At 48.6% G+C, this 14731-nt stretch overlaps 1 protein-coding gene across 7 annotated transcripts in view; it reads right to left on the bottom strand.

Annotated features, from left to right (window-relative positions):
- The window catches only part of ITPR1 (inositol 1,4,5-trisphosphate receptor type 1), a 331954-nt gene that overhangs the window by 81429 nt on the left and 235794 nt on the right, over positions 1-14731 (bottom strand). The gene's annotated exons all lie outside the window — the stretch shown is intronic.

Raw genomic sequence — 14731 nt, 5'->3', positions numbered from 1 at the left:
TTTGCTCCCATTTCTCAAAGTTTAATATAGCCAAAGTCAGAAGAGAATTTCAGTGTCAAACCCTTCTGCTGGACAGTCCCAGGTCTTTCAAATGAACCATTTTCCCCCCCAACACTTTTTCCCATTCTCTCTCTCTTTTTTTTTAAGGGCCACACTTGGTGGTATATCAAAGTTCCCAGGCTAGGGGTCAAATCAGAGCTGCAGATGCTGGCCTACATCACAGCCACAGCCACTAGGGATCCGAGCCATGTCTGCAGCCTACACCATAGCTTATGGCAATGCCAGATCCTTAACCCACTGAATGAGGCCAGGGATGGAACCCACATTCTCATGGATACTAGTTGGGTTCATTACTGCTGAGCCATGACAGGAACACCCTTGCCCATTCCTGACTTAAGGAAAAGTATGATATTTGAAAAGAATCTGATAATTTATTAAGTGGGCATTAAGAAACCAATACTCCCCTGGTATAAATTATCTTTCACTCAAAGAAGGACATTTTTTAGCAAGATCTGATGGGTTTCCACCAGTAAACCTTTGGAAGTCTCAGTTCGCCAACATCTCCAAGGATGGTGCCAGCTTTAATGAGTCCATAGATAATACAAACATTAAAACAGAAAAGAAGGAAGTGATGAGGTGAACCAAGCATGGGTCGGAAAGGCATCCACATTTCAACTTCAGTTTTCTGAAAAGAGATCCTCCCTTGGCCAAACTGCAGAGCCATCTCATGGTTACTCAGAGAGTAACAACATGTTTCAACTCCTCTGCCCTGCTAGGGCTGGAGGACAAGGAGAACCTCCCTCAAGTTAATCTGGTCACTGGGCTCCAGGTAACGGTCTGAAGCTCCAAGGTCAAGACCAAAGCAGTGGACTTTTTAATTTTATTTTTCCCATTGTGCCTTTGGCCTACAGAAGTTCCCAGGCCAAGGACTGAACCTGAGTCACAGCAATGACTATGTTGAATCCTTGACCACTAGGCCACTAGGGAACTCCAGAAGCAGTGGATCTTCAGGATGCTTTTCAAGGTGAATGAATTCTGTCATTAAAAATCAGCAAAGTGCAACCTGTGCCATGAGAACCACTTTTCTTCTGAGACCTGAGAGCTCAACACTTCTCCTTTCCTGTCTCCCAGGGCCCACGGGAAGCAGCACTTGCCAGGAAAGTCTGTCCTATGTGGTAGGCAGTTTGGTCCCTCACCTCCCCCACGTGGATCAGAACACTAACAGCTTCGCACATACTGAACAATGACATCTCAACCAACAAACTGCACTTCCTAAAAAAAAAAAATGTTCAAGGTGCTGCCTTACAAAGTGTCTCTATGGGTAGGTAAACTGTCATCACTAACATGCCCATCCCCAGCAATGCCTAACAGCAAAATCACACAGCTTTCAGAGAGGCAGGTCACCCTTCATTCTAGAAGACCCAGGAACAAGAAGGTAAAGGGTCTGTCTGTTTCCTCTGGGTCCATTCTCAAACTCCTGTACAGAGGCCGAAGGCCAGCATCTTTTGTCAGGGGTACTGACACAGCCATCTGTCTCACTCAGCCAAAGAGGGGCAGTGGAAAGAGCCTCCAGAGAAAAACAATGATGACCACTGGAATGGAAAACAGAACCCAAGCCCACATTTGCCTGAAGCGGCTGACGACAGACGATAGAAGCAGAGACCTCCTTGGGAATCTTTTTCCAACGCAAGAAGGCCTTCTGGTTACTCCCAAGTTAACAGGAGGCTTATCACAAAGAGGCAGTGTGCAGCAAAGGAGGCTTAGGTTCAACCTTAGGGAGGTCTTTGGTTAAAACACTAGGGAGGTTTAAGAATCTCGGTCCACGGACATCAACTAGAGAAGAAGAAAACCAATCTCAAGGGCATGTCTGGGCTGCTGGAGATGCACACTGGCCTCCAAGGGCACCCTCTAGGATGGATTCAATGGAATCCATTGACTCAATGGAAGTACCTTCTGGTGGTTCAGGTTACACTCTGAGGTCCATGAATCTCGCCCACAAATGCACCCTGGGACCTGTGACAGACGGACAGAGGCCTTCTCAGTGAGCCTCCAACCTGAATCATGAGACTGGAAAAGAATGATGCTAGAGGTGCTGGGAAAACTCCATCTCCAAGAAAGGCAGCCCAGACATCAGTTAGGGGGACTCAGGGAGCCCCTTGCTGGGAGCCAGCAGTGACTGGCAGGTGCGCCCCCTCCCCCCACTTCATTGGGGCTCAGACTGTGTTACTAAAAAAGGACTGCACCGGAGTTGGAAGGTAACACCTTTGCTCTTCGGTCTTATTTCCATTCTGGATACCTGGATGACCGACTTCCTGCACTCAAAGCCTGAGGTTCCCAGGGCATCCAACCCTGAGCTTTATGTCAACAACAAGAATGCTTTGTACAGCCATTCTCAGTGTTTGTACAGAGAGCAGCAGGGGCTCAGGGAAAGGGCTGGACGCCCTATACACTTAGCAAGGTACAAAGAGATGAACAGGATGGCTGGGGAATGGGGTGGGTGTAGAGAGGGTGCTGATTAACTTGCAGCCGCAGTTTCCTCATCTGTAACGGAGGGAGGAGGAGGGGAAGTGCACCTGAGGGCTTTGACGATGGGGTAAATGAGGTAACAGGCTGAAAGCCCAGCCCAGGGTCTGCAGCTGGTAGGCATTCTATACCAGACACTTTCCTTCCCCGCTCTCAACACACCCAACTGTGAAAACTCCACTAGACCATAAAATCCAATGAAAAATAAATATACCCTGGCCTGCCGGGGGCAAGGACGCTGGCTGGCAAATAGCAAAATATCAAACAACGCCAGTGCCTTCCTGAAGGAAGGCCCACAGCCACCCCAGTCCACTACTCAATCCAACCAAACTCTCAGGTCTAAGCCCCAATCTGATCCCATAGGACATGTGCCAGGATTTTTTTTTTTTTTTTTTTTTAGGGCTGCACCTGTGGCATATGGAAGTTCCCAGGCTAGGGGTGGAACCAGAGCCATAGATGCTGGCCTACAGCATTGCTGGATCCTTAGCCCACTGAGCAGGCCCAGGGATTGAACCCATGTCCTCATGGATACTAGTTGGGTTCTTAAACTGCTGAGCCACAACAGGAACTCCCCCAGGACTTTCATTTCTCCCAACTCCTTGGGCCTATTTCATTGCATAGTGGCCCATCAGGGAGCTTCCATGTAGCTGCATAGAACATTCATGGGGTGCAACAATAAAACGTACAGACAGCCAAATGGACGGAGACAGTGGGATGGAATTACAGTGCACTCATCTGTGTAAGAGCAGCTTAATATATTATGGCTCTGGGATCAGTGCCGTGTATGTAAGCTGGTTATAGCCTGAGCCAACTTGGTGCCCTTTAGAAGCACTGACTAGGGCCTGGAAGAGGCCATGGAGATCACCTAATCCAGCCTCCTACCTGATGACAAGGGTACTACCTGGGCCAAGCAGTCATCTCAGGCCCTGCTCCCCATCCCAGACCACATTGCTATGCTCCAACCACAGTGACCTCCTTCAGCTCCTGCAAGATGCTGAGCCCATGCCAAACTGTCTGCCCCAAAGCTCCTGCCCTCTGCTCTTTAGGCCACTGGTCCTCTTCTCATCTGTCAAGTCTGGACTTAAATCTATCTCTTTAGAGAAGCCTCCCCTGACCAGCCCAGGTGGCTTCTCCATGACAGTCTACCCTGGTTGTTTCCTCTTCAAGTTCCTCCCAATTCACTTATCACAATCTACCTTTTCCACCAGCCTATAATCTCATCGATGGCAGGCACTGTGTGACCTCATCCCAGACCGTATAACAGCCACCCCCATCCAGCACTTGGCAAGCAGGAAGTGCTCCATAAATGTCTGCCATCTTAATGGACACGCAAGGGCCTTGAAAGAGGTGCACCTCTGAAAAACATAAATCGAGCCGAGCTTTGCACCTATGGCAGCTGAAGGTTAACTTAATAACCAGAAGAGCACTGTCTGTGGAAGCTCAAAGTCCTGCCACGCGGGGGTAATGCCAAATGCCAAAGACCAGCTCAAGGAGGCTGATACAGCGTTCTGGCCTCTAGAGGCTTATCAGATTGTGCACAGGCCTCCGGGATGGGCTCAGGCTGGCTGGGGACCCTAATCCATCTAGTTAACTGTTAACTCCTTCAGCCCCGCTGACACCTGCATTATACACTGGGAGGCAGGAAAGACAATCATCTGTGGCCCTTCCATCTCAGAACCTGGCTCCTGCCTGAACTTGATAACTCCAAGCTCGTGGCTGAATGGTTTGCAGGCTTGTGTTACAAGGAGGCTAATAAAAACAGTTCTCAAATACTGCATTCAGAGAGCAGCTAAATCACCATCCTCCTCCAAGAAGCAATGTAATTTTTTTTTTTTTTTAAGTCCTGAATTCAACGGGAAACAAGTGGCTTGAAGACATCAGACAGTCTACAGGACTAGCCCCTTTGGCGTCTGGGACATCTTGATGACATATTTAAAACCGAGGCAAGGGAAACTGGGAGAAACACCAAGAGAGGCTGTGACTCGTTCAAAAGGGAACTTAGAGGACTCAGAAAATGCATGTGGGCATATACTTCTCTGTGCAAAGGAGGGTGTTGGCAGGAGTGCCAAAGCCAGCTGTGAATGTCACAGAGGGTCTCAGAGGCTCAGGGTCCAAGCTTGTGACCAAGCTTTAATGCTCCCATACCAGGCACCTTCTAATGAGAAAGTACTCTCAACCATCCAGTTAGCTCTGCTGGAAGGCTTCCAAAGGGAAAGTCCCTCCAGTTACTCAGAGGGAGAAAAAAAAAGTTACTTTCTTGGTCTGGAATCTGGGGATGTTTTACGCAGATGTCTCTAACTGAAGTTCCTAAGGGGAAGTCAGCTCACCTTTGATTATTCAAACAGGCTACTGCTATTAAGAATTGCACAACTCTTGGGCAAGGCAGGGATGGGTTTCGGCTTTTTTTTCCCTGTCCTCATGGGAACTACTTATTCTTTTCTAAGAACATTTCATTATAAATCTCCCTACTCACGTCTTCAAAATGCTCCTGCTCTGGTGGGAAGGTGGCCAACAAGGTAAGGCCATCAGAGCAGCCAGGGAGTAGGTGGGTGCCCCTGAGGCTGCCACAGGATGTTCCCTGCTGAGAAATGGATGCAGCAGCCACTATTTTTTTTTTTTTTAATGTAGGCTGGGTAACCCCAGCCTGCAACCTTTAGATAACAAAAGTTGCCCAAGCTCCAGGAATGATCACTGTGGGACCAACACACTCTCTTGCTTTCCTGCGGTTCTATTATGTGCAAGCTGAGATAAGACACATCACCCTACCTAGGGCAACAGCACAAAGGAGGAATCTGGAAACACAAACAGCCTCCCCCTCTGCAGCAGAGCGACTGACTGTCCAGCTGGCAATGGAATCCCCCTGATTCGGGGGCAGTTTGACAGCCCAGAGAAAGCTTCCCTGGGGTGAACTTAGAGACTTATAGAACAAGTCCCTGTAGTAGAGGGGCTGGTAATACAGAAATGTCTTAAGAAGAGAAACAGAGGAGGGTGCAGGACAAAGACACCTCAGTCCAAACCATTCTGATGTCCTAGAACTACACAGTGGGGAGCTCTTGGGGGGAAAATACTTCATTTTTGGAGACAGCTCCAAGAATCCTGAGCTAGGTGTGAGAAACTAGGAAGCTTATCGATTAGGGGAGAGAAAGAAAAGAAAGGAAAAGAAAGGAAAGGAAAGAAAAGAAGGGGGGAGAGGAAGAAGCCAGGGAAGGGGGAAGGAGATGGCTGTGAGACAGAGGAATTAAAGAACACCATGGCAACAAGTCCGTCCACCTACCCCGGCCGCCCACCCACAGCCAGATTCTTTGCTGACGCACTTGAGAACAAGCTGGTTCCTACCCGCTCAGGAAGGTGAGCAAACCCAGAGAGCTCATTAAATCCCTTCTCAGCGACTCTTGTCTGCCTGCAGATAGTGAGCAAGGAGCATATAAATAGAAGTTATATAACATCTCTTTGTTGATTCCTGTGCTTACCAAAAAAAAATGCAGCATGACCTTGTTTTTTTTCTGAAGCATTTTCCTCGGCCTGCGGGTTGCGGACTTTAAAGCCAGTTAGGGGATCATCTTAAACAGCGGGATGTAGGATTCCACATTAAGGGTACTCATGACAACTGTCCAAGTTCTGAAACCTTGGGATCAAGTCCTCTTCAAGTATATACCAAAAAAAAATACACCGGCCATAAAATAAAACCTTAAGGAATCTCGTGGCTTCCTCTTAGGGCACTGCCTGGTGATGCCAGGAGTCATGTTAACACCCAAGAGCAAAGAACCCTGAGAAACCAAATAAATGGCTTGGGTTTTCTAGAGGAGGTGTTGAGCACTTAAAATACATACATTTGAAGTTAACTGATGGTTTCTAAATACCTCCAGGTAAACTCAGTTGTCTTTTTCTTTCTTAGTGGACAAGACACAAAGAGGCCAGTGGATTGCAAAGGCTGACAGGTGGGAAGTGAAGAGGGAAACACCAGTGGAGTGCCCCCATCTACCCAACCTGGCCAGACCCAGCAGTGCTGCCGTGGCTTCTGGAGTGACTCCAGCTTTGGCATGTTCAGCAGGAGGTAGTCTTAAAGGAATGCTTGTAGGATGGGGGGCTGCCAAGCCCCATTACTCTACTCCCATATCTTGTCTAACCTATGGATGCCACAAAACTCCTTAAAAAAAAGCCCTGTTACCATGGGAACTTTTCCCTCTTGAGCATTTTTCAAGAAATGTTACAGGTGCAGGAGAATTCAATGTCCTTGGTCTCAGTAAGGTTTTTCTGAGTCTCTGAATGTGTAGCTTCAATGGAAAGGACTTTCAGAGGCAAGGGTTTCCAATGCAAACATCTTTCCAGGGATGAGGTTAATCACACAGGGGATGGGTGGGTGGGGTGCTAAAATAACGCAAGGCCCCACAGGGCATGCAAACTCTCTTGCTCCAGTGCTTTCAGTGCATCCTGCCAGCTCAACAGAAGACCCCTGAAGGCTATCAGCAGAGCAGAGGGTGACTCCAGTAAAAGATGCTGTGGCTGTCATAACAGCCATGGGAAGGTCGACAACACAAAAATGCATATCTATCCAGGCAGAACAAGAGCCACCATCTCCCGCTGAACCCCCCGTCCTAGGTCAGCCACCAAAGCACGTCAGCCCATCTCTCAACTGAGCCCCATTCTCCTCTTCTCAGTTCCTTGGAGGAAAACAGAATCTAACTTCTATAATATCAACAGCGTGGATCTGACAGGAACCAATACATCCTCATGTCCCAACGTGGCAATGTTGCCAGGTAACAAATGTAGAAATACACTCGGAAAACCGTATGTGACAATATACAACCTCCGCTCTGCAGCTGATAACCGAGGGAGTGTTAAAACACCATGTTCTCTTAACACCCGGGCTCATGGTGTGAAAATAAAATTAAACGGGATATTTCCTCTTGTAAATATAAGACAGGCATACAACTCACACAAGCATCCGCTAATTGGAGATAGTAGAGGGGTTGGCAACAGCCATCTGCAAGGCACCCGAGCTTTCGCTCTCCCACCCCGCCCCCCGCCCGAACATGGATTCCAGAAAACTCAGAGAAACAGAACTGAGCAAAAGCCTGGCCTGTGTTAGGGACCAGTTCACTTCTAACCAGAGAAAGCTACTCAAAAAGGATACCAGTAGGAACTACAGAAAAGCTTATGCATTCTTCTAAACCGAATGTGCTTCTATTGTGTGGTTCCTGAGTCAACTTTGAGAATTCATTGAATAACCAAGCAGTGACCGCCTGCTTCGCAGATCAAATAGCCTGTGCTTCCTACCTGCTCCCAGTGATAACAAGACAGAGGCTGCTCTGGAGGAATGCACAGCCCCACAGTGGACGTGCAGCACCAGAGGCTCCCTGGCATTGGACCCGAGCAACTTCAAAGCTGTACAGCCTGATAGAAATTCTGGAGATTTACGAAGGAGACAGACCTTCATTCAGATCTCAGCTTAGCTACCTGGGTGACTCTGGGTAAGACTTCTTGGATCTTCTGAGACTCAGTTTTCTCATCTGTCATTGGGGCAATCCCACCTAGCCTAGATAAAACACAAGGTGGCACCATGCACCATGACTGCCCTCTATGAGCACTTCATAAAGCAAGAGTTCCTTCCCCTTTTCCTTCCACAAAACATAAATATTCTTCAACCCGCAAAAGACTCAAATATGGGAGGAATCTAGTGATTTGAGCTTCTTTAGGCAAAATGGGCAAAAGCCGAGATCTGAAAAGCCTCCTATTATATCAAAGTATATATGCTCCTTTAGATGCCAGTGAAAACCCAAAATTTTCAGAAATATAATTGAACTTTTCTTAAGAACCCTAATTAAATGAGCTGTCCTCCATCTTCACAGAGAGGAAATTATGCAAGAGAGCTTCCTTGCTATTAACTTTCCAAGACCTGAGATCCCAGAACCCTCTGTGAAGCAGAATGTACGACACACAGAATTTTTATTTGGCAAATGAGACGTCCTGCCTGAAAAGTAAACTCTCTCGTGGTCCCCTCCTCTGTTATTCACAGGCTGATGATGATACAACTGAAGCAGAGACACTGAGCACATAAGCCACCTTGGGACTTGTCTGGAAGGCAGACCACTCTCCACCATTTGCCCATGATCAAAAGGAACAAAGAGAAAGCCACAAATTCTAACATGCCCAGCAAACAGAAGCAGGGTCCCTGAAGGGAGTGCACTGCCCATTTCCCTGGTCCCCAGGGAGGGGCCTGTGCCAGGGGACGGGTGGAGGCTTCTCATCCAGGTGGTAGTGTTGCAGAGAGGCTGGGAATTCAGTCTCTGGCAGGAAGCAAACCCTGGCACAACCACCCCTTGGCTCTGTGATCTTAAGCCAGTAATTTGACCTCGCGGATGCTCTATTTCTCACTGAGCAAAAGGGGGGCTAGGCAATACCTGCCTACACAGGAGCTCCATGAAGAGTAAAGGAGATCGTACAGAGAAGGCACCTAGCCTCACTCTTGGCACACAAGCACTCAGACTGTGGTACTCCTCATTACCACCTCCATCTACAGTTACCATGAAGAAGAAAAGAAGAGGGAAAAGATCCATCAAGGTATCTCTGGCATCACAAGGAGATTTCTCCAAACTTCCATGATAGATTTCCCTTGGGTTCAAATGAACTTGACTCCTTCCCACTCCTAAAGAAGGTGCCCCTTTAAAATTGTGATAACCTTAACAACGCATGGGCACATTTTACATCCTCATGTTTATATTCAGAAAAGGATAAGAAGGCCCGTGTAATGCTGTGGCCACATATAGTCCAGACTTTGATTTGTGCAAAGGACATTTATGGAGCACCTACCATGGTCCAGGTGCTGGGGAGGAAGGCAGGGGCTTGACCCTGGGCAAAAGTACACCGTGGAATGTGGAGGTGGGGAGGCGAGGAAGGTAACAACCCAAAAGTAACCATGAGCAATGACAATGCACTAAGCATCATTGTGAACTAGTGCTTTCCCTATTACCTCATTTAATTCCGAGTAACCCAACAGAGCAGTTACTCCCTATGCTTATTTGTTATGTGCAGATCTAGGTGCCTTCATCCAAAATAGCAGACCCCCTGGGGAGCTTGGGGTGAAGGCTGCCGTTATCTCTGCCCTCTTGGGTCTGACAGTGAGCCTCCATTTAAAGTGTGGTGACTGCTGCAGTATATGGACCACACAGAGATACCATTACGTCTGCCTCAGGGGATCAAGAGGAAGTTTCCAGAGTAGGAGGCATTTCAAACAGGACTCGGGGAGTGTGCCAGGTCAAGGCAAACTAGGCACGTCCCACATGGAGCAGGGGCCTCTGAATACAGCGCCAGGGCAGGGCATACCAGCAGCGCAGGACAGGGAGCTGGGAGACCTAGGCAGGCCAAGCATGCAGGGTGTGGCGGTGGATTCCTTCTTATGCAGAAGGCTGTCAGGACAGGGAAGGAGGTGGTCTGGGCTTCTGAGGGGCATTAGTGACAGCATTATCCAGAGGCTATCACAGGTGAAAGGCAACCAGGCACAGAACTTAGACAGTCCTATATAAGCAAGTGGTGTAGGATGCTGGTCAGGAGCCAGAGTGCCTCCCTTCCAACCCCTGCTCCCCCAGCCCCAGCTGGGGCACTCTGGGCATGCCACATAGCCTCCAGGTGTCCCAATTCAGTGGTGACTATTAGCATACTGGGAGGAAGAGTGGGCACAGAATGAGTTCCTGATGACAATCAAGAGGGAGGAGACGGATGACATCAAGGTTTCCAGCTAGGGTGACTGGAAGGGTGGCGGTGGGGAGTCCACTGACCTAGATGCAGAATGCACCCTCCAGTGGGTGGAGGACAGGAGCTGACACGTGTGCTTGGGGTCACATGGACTTAAAGCCCACACAGCTAGAAATGCCTAATGGGGATTTGCACAGAAATCCGGAGACTGGAGCTGTACCTCAGAGAGAAGTTGGCATAAATGGGAGCCGAAAGCCATGGGAATGGACAAGGTAACCCAGGGAGCTTGGAGAAAAAAGTGACACACAGGCTGGAGACCGGGTGGCAGCATTTCACATATTATAAGGTTAGCTGTCTAGATTCTGCTAAGTCTTGGTGTTCACTACTAGGAAAGCCTCTACAGGAGGCAAGGAAATAGCACAGCATGAGGCCATTGGGAAGGGACTGACACAGAACGTGGCACTCTGGGGTCAGATGGTCAGAGAGGGCTTTCAGATAGAAGCGCCAGACTCCTGAGCCACATACACAGATCCCTGGAGGAAGGGGCCACCTGAGCCTGTGCAGAAAGGTGGTAAACAAGCTGACAGAATGTACTGTGGTAGAGGCAGTGAAGGAAAAAGGGAGATCACCACCACCCCAACCCTTGACCAAAAAAGGAAATAAAAACTAGAGGCCTCTTTCCCTGAATTCCCATTTACTAGCTGAGTAAGTGACCACCCTCTCTGGAGACTTAGGATATTAGTCATCTGCTGGGTAGTTGCCTCAAGCCTAGCATTGCTCTAACAGGGGGTGAAGAACACCGAACAAAGGGGTTAAGACATGGTTCTCTTCCTTAAACAACTTTCTATCTAAACAGCAAAGATTCCACGCCCACGGGGGCTGGCGGAAGTTTTCTGTAAATGGCCCCAAGGTAAATATTCTAAGGATTTGCTGGCCATTCCATCTCTGGTACAACCCCTCAACTCTGCCCTTGCAGCATGAGAGCAGCTGGAGACAGCACTAAAGGAGTAAGGATAGCTGTTCTAATAAAACTTTATTTACAAAAGCAGGCGGCAGCTGGATTCGACCTTCCAGCCAAGGTTTGCCAACCCTGGACTAACCTGTCATAGGAGAGGAGAATCTGCTGTCAGCATGCAAGTTTGGAAGAGCACTCTATCCTCAGAAGGACTAGAGAAAGTTAGGAAGAACACAGACCTCTTTCTAGAGTGAAAGGAAGAGGAAGAAAGGACAATTCAGATGTGCTGTGAATTTAATAGGATACAATGAAGTGATGGCTCAACTGACAACTATTTTCAAGTCTTCTCTGACATATTTTTGGTGGTTCTTTGTCAAATTTTGGAGATTGTGGAAAACTTGAGGTTTCCTCTGAGGATAGTTTCTCTTGGAAACTAATTCCTACAATTCCCACTGCAGCGCAATTGGATTAGGTTGCTTAGGTTGCTGCAGAGATGTGGGTTCAATCCCCAGCCCAGCAGAGTGGGTTAAAGAATCCAGTGTTGGTCATAGGTACAGCTGAGATTCAATCCCTGGACTGGGAACTTCCACAGGCTGTGGGTATGGTCAGAAAAAAAAAAACAAAAAAACAAAACACCTTAATTCTTGCTTATGGGTTTTGTAGAAAGGAAGGAGAAACACTTTGTTTCCAAAGATTCCCCCCAGCTCCTCAACAACTGCCATCCTCTGAGAGAAGGCCAGAAGCAGGGATATATGCAATCATTCATTTCTGCCTACACTGGTGGTTCTGCTACTCGGGAAAGGAGAAAAAGTAGACTGGGTTTCCAGTTCCTCTACAGGCATGAGCCAGGATAACTAACCTTCCCCTCAGACTACCTCAAAAGGACTGAGCTTCTCGAACCCAAGTGACAAGGAACATGCTGACTATCTTTGCAAGAATGTCTTGCCCTGAACTGCAGAACCTGGTGCCAGTGGGTCCAGGCATCTTCTCTTGTTACTTGGAGAGTTGTAGGCAATCATGCAAGTCTTACACTCCCAACCATGGGAGCTTCTTTGGGATTTTGGGTTTTCAATTCCAAACCTGGATCTAGATCAAAGACTCCTGTTCAATGACATGCCAGTTTCCTGGGAATGGAGAAGAAAGATGTATGTCCACAGATGACTGGGACCAAAAAGTGATATAATAATGATAATAATAACACAGAGAAGGAAAGGAAAGGTCCTGGGTCAGGGAGCAGTTAACTGCATTGCCCGTTGCTTTCGGCTTCACCTGTAACATCTGTTAGTGTAAATACCTGATAACTGAGGCGATGAAGACTTCCCTGCCTCCTGGGCCTCTAAAATCACTTCAAACATAGAAACAGTCAGAGAGATGGAGGTGAATTGTGTGTGAAAACAACATAAATAGCACAGCCCCCAGACTCACTGGATCATCAACCATTACACAGAAGCAAAATTTAAGAAGTTGGATTTTTGACAGAAAAATTTAATAAAATGAACCTCATTTTAAAATAATCAAGGCAGCATTAATACAAATAATCACTGCCTCATTTTGAGAGCCTTCTAGGACCCTGGCTTTGAGTGAGGCACTTTCTGTGAATCACCTTCTTCTGGGCAGGAGCTGGGCTGAGCGGTCAAGGGCACTGCCCCAAGCCCTGAGGGACTGAGGGAGACAGGAGTGGAACAGGCCTTCCTGCTCCACCACACCAGCCCCAGGGCAGCAGCTCCTTCCTACAGCTCTACCTGACATTACTCTCTTTAATCCTCTCAACATGAGCAAAAGGGAGGGACTCAGTTTTTCCAATTCTCTTTTCACAAGTGAGAAAACTGAGTTTCAGCATGTCCTGAGAAAGTCCAAGGTCACCCTGCCGGTTGGAACTCCAGCCCAGGTGTTTCCGCTTTGGAAGCCAAGTTCCTTCTCCTGCACGCCTGCTCTACTGGGTAGCGTCCCCCCAAGTCCCTGACCCCATGCCACCCACTCACCATGGAGGGCCCACTGGCAGCACCTACAAGCCCTCCCTGAACCAGGCCAGGGCGCTTTGCTGTCCAGAACCTTGTGGTTTCCGCTGAAGGGCAGAGTGCCTGGGGGAGCCTGCTGGGGCCCCGCCACCTGCCTCCCTCTTACTGTCATGGTAACACCCCCCACGCCAGGGAGAAAGCAGGCTCCTGACTCCGATGCTGGCCACACTCTTCTCCCACATGGATAAAACCCGAGGTCAGAAAACACCGCTCAGAAGTGACTCATTTCTGACTTCTCTGCCAAACACAACACCCTTTTACGTAACTCGCTTGCACACCACTCTCCTCCTCCTGGGGTGGCTGCCCTGTCAAACCAAGGCTGATCTTCCTCACCAGCTGGCCCCCCATTTCCAGCAAAGGCAAAGCAAACTGCTTCTCACCCCCCCACCCCCGCTCCCCGGGGTCAGAGGGGGTTCTCCAGCGTGCTCTCTCCTCAGTGCCTTCTGTGATGACTTCTTCTGGAAGGGGTGGGAGATTTCCTATCTAACACTGGCTCCTGGCCTGCTGTCTCAAGCCAACCTCAAAAAAAAAAAAAAAAATGTGGTGAGGGAAAGGCCCTTGGACGAGGGATTTCTCTCTCATCTCATCTCTCAGCTGAATCCGCAGCCAGCTTCCTGACAGAGCACTTCTCACAGTTTCCAACTCATACTGTGTACGTGCAGAGAAGAAAATCCTTTTTGGGTGTGTCTGGAGGCTAGACTTGGCATAGGAAGAGCCTTGGGCAGCCATTTGATACACGCAATTTGCTGTGCTTCTGCAACCGGAAACAATTAATCCCCCCCCCACCAAATCTTTTTGGATCTGTCCCCTTTATTTGCTGAACGGTTCTCTGTGGTCAGATCAGCACTTATATCCTCAACCATCTGTATGTGCTTAAAACACCCCAAACACTAGGTGTGTTGAAAGATCCATTCTACTCCTTCTCTGCCCCAGGTGAGACCAGCCTCTGTGTTCCTGTAGGAAAGAGGAAGTGGGGGAACATTCCCCTGGGTGCTGGTGGGAACATCTCAGGAGGAAGGAAACACACAAAAATTGGCAAGGACTCGGAGGACGGATATGCAAGTGCCATGAGACTTGCTGAGCCCCTGCATGTGCCAAAAATTAATTCACAAGCAAATGCTTATTTTATAGTTTCCCACTTTGCTACAAAACATCAAGCAGAAAGGAAAGATTTCTTCTGGGGGCTGGTAGGAAGTGGGTGGCACTGGAGAGGGCAGAAAGAAAGCAGGAGTTACTCTTAAAAGGAAGCTTGATCCCATGGCTCCACGATGTCACCTGTTCCAGGGGACCCCCCGGGTGGCAGTCCCACCTCCTTGTTCCTGTAAGCAGGGGATAACACCATGAAGTCTGAGCCACTCTGACGGCACCCAGGGAGGAGAAGTTTGGGAGGTGATATCCATCCTCAGATGTTATCACCATCACAGAAGCCAGGGCAGGGACAGAAGAGACTGGAAGCCTTGGAGTCCACTGTGTCAGGCCAGGAAATATCCTCAGTTTGGCTGCCAGGCATTTCAGGGCTGAAGTGATGATGTGACAGATTGCA

The sequence above is a fragment of the Phacochoerus africanus genome, chromosome 1 (genome assembly GCF_016906955.1).
Source record: "Phacochoerus africanus isolate WHEZ1 chromosome 1, ROS_Pafr_v1, whole genome shotgun sequence".
Taxonomy (NCBI): Eukaryota; Metazoa; Chordata; class Mammalia; order Artiodactyla; family Suidae; genus Phacochoerus; species Phacochoerus africanus.
Note: the sequence above shows the minus strand (reverse complement) of the source record. Positions and strands in the feature narration are given on the sequence as shown.